The sequence below is a fragment of the Hevea brasiliensis genome, chromosome 2 (assembly GCF_030052815.1).
Source record: "Hevea brasiliensis isolate MT/VB/25A 57/8 chromosome 2, ASM3005281v1, whole genome shotgun sequence".
Classification (NCBI taxonomy): domain Eukaryota; kingdom Viridiplantae; phylum Streptophyta; class Magnoliopsida; order Malpighiales; family Euphorbiaceae; genus Hevea; species Hevea brasiliensis.
In genome coordinates this window covers 115,223,830-115,232,731 of record NC_079494.1, presented here as the reverse complement: position 1 = coordinate 115,232,731, position 8,902 = coordinate 115,223,830, and the positions used below count along the sequence as shown (strand labels likewise).

The following is an 8,902-nucleotide window of genomic DNA, read 5'->3' as shown; positions in this document are numbered from 1 at the left end:
CAACCATCGAATTCCCGTGAATTGAAGGTACCTACACGAAGCCCACAATATGGGGGTTAGTATATAATTTTTACGGAATTTTCTAAGCTCATTTAATGCTTGAAAAAATACTACGAATTTTCGTGGGACCCACCGAAAAATGGTGTCGGAAAATTTTAAAATTTATATTGCCGCGAAGCTCTCAATGAGTAGAGCGCTTTGGTACTCTCGGTTTTCTGGTGAGGTTCACGGTTTGCCAGAAATCTAGCCCAAAAATCGAAATGAGTTAAAATTTTTTAGATAAAAATTGGACAAACCGCTCGATGGATTTTGGTGTTCTTGGTGTCTATGGAAAGCTCTCGAGGTGTAGATGGTGTTTGACAAAAGACCCGATCTAATCAGTGGCCGGATCGGTCGGATTTTGGCCGGGAAGCTAAAGCAGCGTGCGCGCGCAGTTGAGTCTTCGCGCTTTTTCTAGTTGCCTGGAGCATCGGCCGGCCGTGGGGAGGCACTGCGGCGGTGCCTCGGCGAGGTGGGGAAGGCTGGATGGCGGTGGCGTGGCTTAGGGAGGAGGAGGGAGGAGAGAGAAAACGGGAGAGAGAGGAAGAGAGGTCGAGACGCGCGGGGAAGGGAAAAAGAAGAAAAGAAAAGGCCGGTCCGATTCGACCGGTCCGGTTCGATTCATGAAACAAAATTTTAAATTTTTACTCTGCCTTGGGACCGAAAACGAGACCCAAAAATTCCGAAAAAATTCTAAAAAATTGAGAAAAATTCGTAGACTCCAAATATATTTTTAGTTTTGTCACATGATCTTTAAATTAATTTTTAAAAATCATCAAAGTTTTATATTTTCAGGAAATCAAATCCGATTTTAAAAATTCGAAAAATTTAAATAATTTTCTAAAATTTAAATAAAATAAAATATTAATATTACTCACAAAATAATAAATTTAAAAATTTGGGGTTTTACATCGGGTGTGCCTAGGAGCTGATCCTTCGAGATCCCACATCAGTTGTAGAGGGTGCATAAGTAACACTTATATGAGATTAGGGGTCTTGGTAGAATTATCATAGGTTTATCAAAACGCCGAGTACTCTCCTGATATAGTACTGCAAATATCACATGCTATGAATTGATTGGGACTTGTTGAAGGCAAATTAGCATACCATGGAGCAATTATGCTGAGAAGCAAACTTAATTAGGGTCCGTTTAGACAGGTGTGCATATAAAATGATTGTGGATTTAGCTATGGATTTGTGTCTCAAGTGCAAAAAAAAATCATAAAATTACAGTATGAAAATAAAATTCAAATGGTTAATTATTTGAAATCAAGTCTGTCCAAATGGACCCTTGTAGTTGCACTGAGAGGCTGCAAGAACTCAACTGTAATGCAGGAATTCATTGCAAGTGAGGAAAAAAAATCAATAGAAAATGGTGTTCCTGAGTACTGGTGATTTTTTTTTTGAGCTGTGACAGACATGGTTTAGTTGGCGAAATTCTACAAGTAATCCTTCACTTCCTCTGTAAAATTTATATCTTTCTGGTGGAGAATTTTGCCTGACAGAGATGGTAGTTCTGACTGATGAAGCAAATCAGGAAAGTTAAGTTCTTTATAAAAACAAAAGGGGAATTAATTGATGTCTGATGGGGGGATGAAGATTTGAAACAATGGAGTTTCTTTTAACTTCAGATATATATTTTCATGCAAAGCAAACCTTCAGAATTCAATTACTCTGTAATACCTAAATTCCTGGTGATTTTGTAATGTATTTTCAGCCATGAAAAGAATCCCTGTTCATGGGTTTGGAAAGTTTTGTTGGTGAGCGTGAGTCTTCCAATGAAGGAAGGAAATGGTGCGGGCAAATACAGAAAAGCGAAAAACAGCAACTCGCCAAATAACATATCAGAATCGTAAAAGAAAGCTAACTGTTGAGAAATTTCCTGAGATTAATCTGTTTGCATCAGAAAGTGATAATCCAGGGAAAGAAAAGTGAAGTGAAATTTTAGAATCTATTCCAATCCAAAAAGACTAGTACTTGTTGAAAACTCAAATTTGCAGTCTTACAGAAAGGAAACAGTTTTCTCACAGAAGCAGGATGGAAATTAGAAACCCAAAAAAAGAAGACAAAATCTTGAAAAGAATCTTGAGCTATTTCCTCTGCTTGTTTCCTAACTGCTTAATCCTCCAATCTCCCATTCTTTTTCCAATGAATTTTTGGATCCAAATCATTTAAAAACAACCTCTTCTTGTCGTTTAAGGATTAAAGTTGTCCCCATAATCACCACAAAAATCTAATGTAATTATGCCATACCCATCCCTCGGACCCACTTCCCTCTCCAATTTGTCCACTACCTCTTTCTTTCACCCTTGATTACGTCCCTGATGATCTTTTCTTCTGGAATCAGCAAATGGCTTTAGGTTAATATATGAGGTTTAATTGAAACTTTCATGTCATTTTTCACTGCTCTAATGTGTCCCTTTGTTTGGGAAGGAGTTTTTTTTTAAAGTAACGAAAGATTTTTCAAGGTTTAAACTTATGTTTGGAAGGATAAAAGGTTTTTTAAAATATGATTTTTATAGGTTTTTAAAGACCTCTTAAAACCTTCATTTATCAAACTAAATACTTTAAAAAAATCTTTTATTTCCTTCCAAACACTAAATAATTATGAATATATGAAAATTATGAAAAATTTTTGTTTGAAAAATTTTTCTTTATTACGAATGGTGGGTAAATATCAAAGTGAAATTTTTTTTGTTTACCGAGTATAAATTATAAGATTTGTGATTGACAATATTTAGACGTATTGAAAATAATATTTAGTTGAATTGATAAATATTAATTTACGTATCTCTTTTTTTAAGAAATAAAGAACTTATCGATGAGTTGGTGAAATAAATAATAATTATAGAAAAAATTTCATACCTTTCAAATTTTTAAAATTCTATTTATATTATAAAAATTATTAATTAAACCCTAAATTTTTTAGTTTTTATCAATTATATCTCATCCTTAAGAAAACTGTTATTTTACTAATAGAAACGTATTATGTGAGGCGCCACACAAGCATAACCTAGTTGTAGTCAATATAAAAGAGGAAGATATACCTTTGAATGAAAGGAAAAAATTATACTTAATTATTAATTATAACATTATAAAAAATTTCATACTTTTTAAAATTTTACAATTTTACCTATATTATAAAAATTATTAATTAAACCCTGAATTTTTTAACTTTCACTAATTATACATCATTCTTAAGAAAATTGTTATTTCACTAATAGAAACGTATTATGAGAAACGCCACACAACCATAACCTAGTTGCAGTCAGTATAAAAGAGAAAGATATACCTTTGAATGAAATGAAAAAGTTATACTTAATTATTAATTATAAAATTATAAAAAATTTTATACTTTTCAAATTTTTACAATTCTACCTATACTATAAAAATTATTAATTAAATTCTGAATTTTTTAGCTTTTACCAATGATACCTCATCCTAAAGAAAATTGTTATTTTACTAATAGAAATGTACTATATGTGAGACGCCACACAAGCATAACTAATTGCAATTAATATAAAAGAGGAAGACATACATTTGAATGAAAGGAAAAAGTTACATTTAAACAGTTGTTCAATATTGACAAATGAAACAAAAATATAAGATTAGAGCACTTGAAGAGATTGTCAACATATATTTTTGGATAAGAATATATTGTTTTAATACACTGAAGGTATGTTTAGTAAAAAGTTAAATAATCAAGAGTTAAATATTATCTTTATAAATTTTAACTTTTAATAAGGGTAATTATTGACTTAGACCCTCCAAGATTAATATTTAACATTTTAAGAAGGTATAAATATTAATGAAGAAAAAAGTTAATATATTTTATTTTAAATATTCAAACAATATTAATAAGATTAAAAGTTAAAAGAGTAACAATTACATTTTATTAATCTCGTATCAAATAACTTTTTGATATAAAAAATATTATATATTATTGAAATTATATTTTCACGTTGCTTTATTAGTAAAATAATAATTTTTTAATAGTGAAATAAAATTAATAAGAATTAAAAATTTTAGATTTTAATTAATAATTTTTATAATATGGATAGAATTATAAAAAATTTTAAAATAAAGTTTTTTAACAGTTATTTCAAATAAATAAAATAAGACAACTTTGTCGACTACAGTTTCATGAAAAAAAAAAGTTGAAATAGATAAAATAAGACAACCTTGCCGACAACGATTTCTTGAAAAAAATAAAAAAATAAAAAAAATAATCCCCCCAGCGGAAAGGCGTATGTGGAACACTATATACACGTGACAAATCTCCTGATCTATCTATTAATGAAGAGATTAATTTACTTATTATTTTTTATTTTAAAAATTTAATTCTTATTATTTTATTATTTAATTTTTACAATTTTAATGCTTATTTTCTTTAATAATTAATTTTCAAAATTCAAATTTTTTTATTATGATTCAATTTATTATTTAAAAATTTATTATATTATTTTTTAAAAAAATAAAAATAATATATATTTCACAAAATGCATATATTTATTATAGATAATTTTCTTTTCTCTTTATTTATAAATTTTTATTTGTAGATTAGTTTATAAATTTGATAAATAATTTTTTACTATATCAGTTAAATCATATTTTACTGATTAATTTTAAAGAAATTAATAATTTAATTAAATAAAATTAATTGAAAATAAAATTATAAATATATCACTTAATGCACGTATATTTAACTAGTTATTGTATTACCAAAATGGAATGTTTGGGAGATGTGATCAAAATCAGAGTTGCGTAATTATGATCAATCATGCAGGAGATATACACACACACACATATATATATATATATATATAGTGATTGTGATGGCCTACAAAGTCTGTCTTTTTTAATGGATTTTTATGTTTGTTGTTGCATGCTTTTCTATTATGTATAATTACTGGACCAGAGTCAATAAAGCAATGGCAACCCATTTAATTTGTTGCTTTATGAACCAAAGTCTGGTGACTTCATTTCCTTACCTAATTTAATTCCACATTATCACTTTTTTTATATTATTATTTACGCTTATTCCATGTATTATATAGAGTAGTTCTCTTCTTCTCAATGTAAGCGTGAAACAATGTGAATATGATAGCGTGTTAAGGGCTACAACTAGCTTAGAGAAAGGGATAGATTTCAGAAAATTATATTACAATATGATTGAATGCAGGTGGTAGATTTTATTATTATTTTTCTTAAGTTAGAACATATGCAAGACTCAGAGATAGAACTTGATATATTGATAAAATTATGATAATTTTATCAAGATTCTTTATCTTATATAAACATTACGCACACTCTACACCCGATATGAGATCCTGAAATAGGGGTGAGCATTCGGTTCAAATCAAACCGAATCGAACCGAACCGAATTAAATTATAAAAATCAAACCGTAAATTTTAGAAACCGAACCGAATAGAATTGGGTGAAAAATCGAATCGAACCAAATCATTCTATTTCGGTTTGATTCGGTTTAAACCGATCGGTTTGATTTTTTATTGATTTTTTAATTTAGACTTGATTTTCAAGTTATTTGGTCTAATTTTAACTTTGGTTTGAACCTAATAACTATTAATCAATGAAATTAAATAATTAATATATATATAATTAAATATAATTCATAAATTTTTTATAAAAATAAATCAATTCAAAAATCAATTCGGTTCGATTTAGTTTGATTTGACTATATAAATTACTATTCGGTTCGGTTCGGTTTAACCGAATTTTTTTCTTCAAAACCGAACCGAACCAAAATAATTGAAATTTTTATAATGTAAAACCGAACCGAACCGATTTAATTTTAAAATCATGCCGATTAAACCGAATTGACTTGATTCGGTTCGATTTTTTGATTTGAACCAAATTCTGCTCAGTCCTATCCTGAAGAATTAATCTCTGAGCATGTTTATGTAATTACGAACCTCAACCATAACATCACACACCAGTGACTCAGGTTGGCTCACCCCTCATCAAGTTTGCTTCTTTTTTTTTGGTCTTAAGTTAGAATACAAGTACACAATATTTATGAACAAGACTTGATATCTTGATAAAATTATTACAATTTTATTAAAACTTCTTATCACATATAAACACTACAGACGCACACTCGACACTCAATGTGAAATCATGAATAACCAGGTGAATTTGATTATGGTGGTGGATTTGGAAGATTATCATCATATATTCTCTATGCATTTGATTTGATTGATGATAGCACTTATGCAGCCGAATTGATTTCAGAAAGTCATGGTTTGATGATTTCAATTCCGAAGTTACTATTTTTAATTATTGTTTAAATTAATTTAAAATTTAAATTTTAAATTTAATTAAATTGAAAAATTAAGAAATTTAACTCAAGTATCATATAATTAAAATTTTTAATTTTTATTTAAATAAAAAATAAAAAAATTTATTATAAATTTTATTTTTTACTTAAATTAAACTTAAATTAAAAATTTTAAATTAATTTAAACAATAATTAAAAATACACTAAATTAAACCTCTTTAATAAATACAAATGTAAAATCAAAAAAATTTCGCCGTGATTAATCGGCGAATTATACGTCCTCCTTTTCGGTGAATCTTTATCATTTGGATTTAGGAGGACCTCCTCTGTGCTTCTAACTTGACTCTTTTATTATATATATATATATATATATATATATATATATATATATATATATATATATATATATATATAATCAAGATATGTCGTTTTGAGCATTCTACTCTCTTTTGTTAATAATAATAATAATAATAATAATAAAATATTATCATAATATGAGGAAATATATAATGTAACTATAAAGAATCATTTAATAAAAGGTTGGATGTGCTCAAAAATTAGTCTTTTGAAATTCTACGTTGGATGTGAAAAATAAGTATGTGGGAATGTGATACAAATTGAAGTTAAGATATATTAATAAAACAAATTTAAAGTTCAACAGTGGGTGAAATAAATCCCCTAAAATAATAAAGAGAAGAATTGGTAACGCTAGCTAACCCTAGCTAGAAGCTAAGAAAGAAGCCCCCCATTCCATTGTTAGTTATATGCATGGAAAAGCTAATAATCAATTAACCCCTGGCCATGGGGAACACTTAAGCAGAGCAGACCCCATATAGGTTTGGCACCCAACTATTCTTTTTTTCTCTTTGGTCTCTTCATTCTTCATATATCCCACAAGTAGTCCTGTCAAATCCCATAAAGAAGTACTTTGGTTGTAATTTTTCAACCTTGCTTTCCACACCAGAATCACAAGCAACTAGCACACGTAATTTCACAGCAGACATAGATATTGTCGTCTTATCATGTCTGCACAAAATATAACTTCTGCTTCATCACTTTTGCTTATTTTTTTTTTTTTATAAGACTTTATAGAGATGACCAATTATTTTGCCTTTACTGAAGCTCATCATACAATATGATCAGGCAATTCCATGGATCTACAGTGTTCCTCAACACAAATGACAACATCCATGATCAGATATCTGACCCACCAGAAATTATGAGCTTCACATGTAAAATCTGATCTAAACTGATGATCCACACACGCATATATGGTAGCTTTAATTTTATTATTGTTATTCTTCATTATTTTGAATTATTGACCCGCAAGATTTTTAGACATCTGAACCAATTTGGTAGCTATAGTTTGTCATGGCCATGGACAAATAGACGCTATAAGAAGATTGATCAAGAAAAAAGGCAAAACTGAAATAGTAAAAAGGACAAGAGAGACCTAATCTTACAGTCACATGTTCACGTTAACACAACTATTTGTGTCCATACTTGAAAGGAGAGATTGAATTAAAAAAATGAAACCATATACCGATACTTGCTGCTGCAGCCGGCCGCACTTCTCCGGTGGCTGAACTTTCATAATTGCTTGATTATTTGTGGTGCTTCCTGTTATTTCCATCAGATCAAAAACCCGACTAAAGATATCCTCCTGTCAACATGAATACTTGATTAAGGTTTCAAAAATAATAACAATTACTAATTACATACCTTTCTTGCACCTCTTATATCTATTGCCTTAGAATAACAGAACTGATGAAGATATGATGAATTAGAAAAGATATATATCAAATCAATACCGCTGTTGGGGGGAATGAAGCCTGGTCCGAAATCATTCAGTTAACATTTGAGCTTCACCTGAATGATATCGAGCCAGACAACATTCCCCTCAACTGTTAATACAAGAGAGGAGAGTGAGAGAGAGAGAGAGAGAGAGAGAGAGAGAGGTTCTGTATAGGATTTCTGTATCGCCATGCATTATATATTTGTATGGGGGCCAGCCCTTTTATATGTAGGAATGAGAAAGTTATTCTTGATATTGAGTCACATGACACAGAGTCCACTTTCTACACTACCTCTAACATTGCTTTCACATATAGGGATGGCTAGGTTTAGATGTTTAGTAGTTTCATTATCTAGAACAAAGTTTTCATGTAAACATCCAAATAATAATTGTTTTTGGGTTGAATAAGTTTTAACCACTTTTTTTCTCCCAACATAATCAATGGTCTTAAAATTAGGTAGTCTACATTCTACTCTTAATTTGATGGTGATCGGGTCAACCCAAACATCTTCTTCTTTTAGCCCCTTAAAAAGGATTTAATTTGGCACAAGCTATATGTATGGTCTGTCTTCCACAGCTACAGCTCCCTTTCAAATTCCTTTAGTAAATAACACATGCATTTTGACCATCCAATATAGTATGCATTATCAAGAATTGTATATGTACTTATATACGTATTAAATAATTATTAATTAGGCTTAGAGATCTTGCTTAGAAGACCTTGACCTTCTGCCCTTATAATCTCTCAGAATCTCAAGTAAAGGATATG

The 8,902-nt window shown here is 29.4% G+C and overlaps 1 long non-coding RNA gene across 1 annotated transcript; it reads right to left on the bottom strand.

Moving 5' to 3' along the window:
* Positions 1-6,946: 6,946 nt before the first annotated feature.
* LOC131170680 (uncharacterized) lies at positions 6,947-8,309 on the bottom strand. The gene is made up of 2 exons (XR_009141464.1): positions 8,061-8,309; positions 6,947-7,958 (listed from the first exon to the last, which is right to left on the bottom strand). It is a non-coding gene; the product is annotated as an uncharacterized LOC131170680 (long non-coding RNA).
* Between the last annotated feature and the right edge of the window lie 593 nt (positions 8,310-8,902).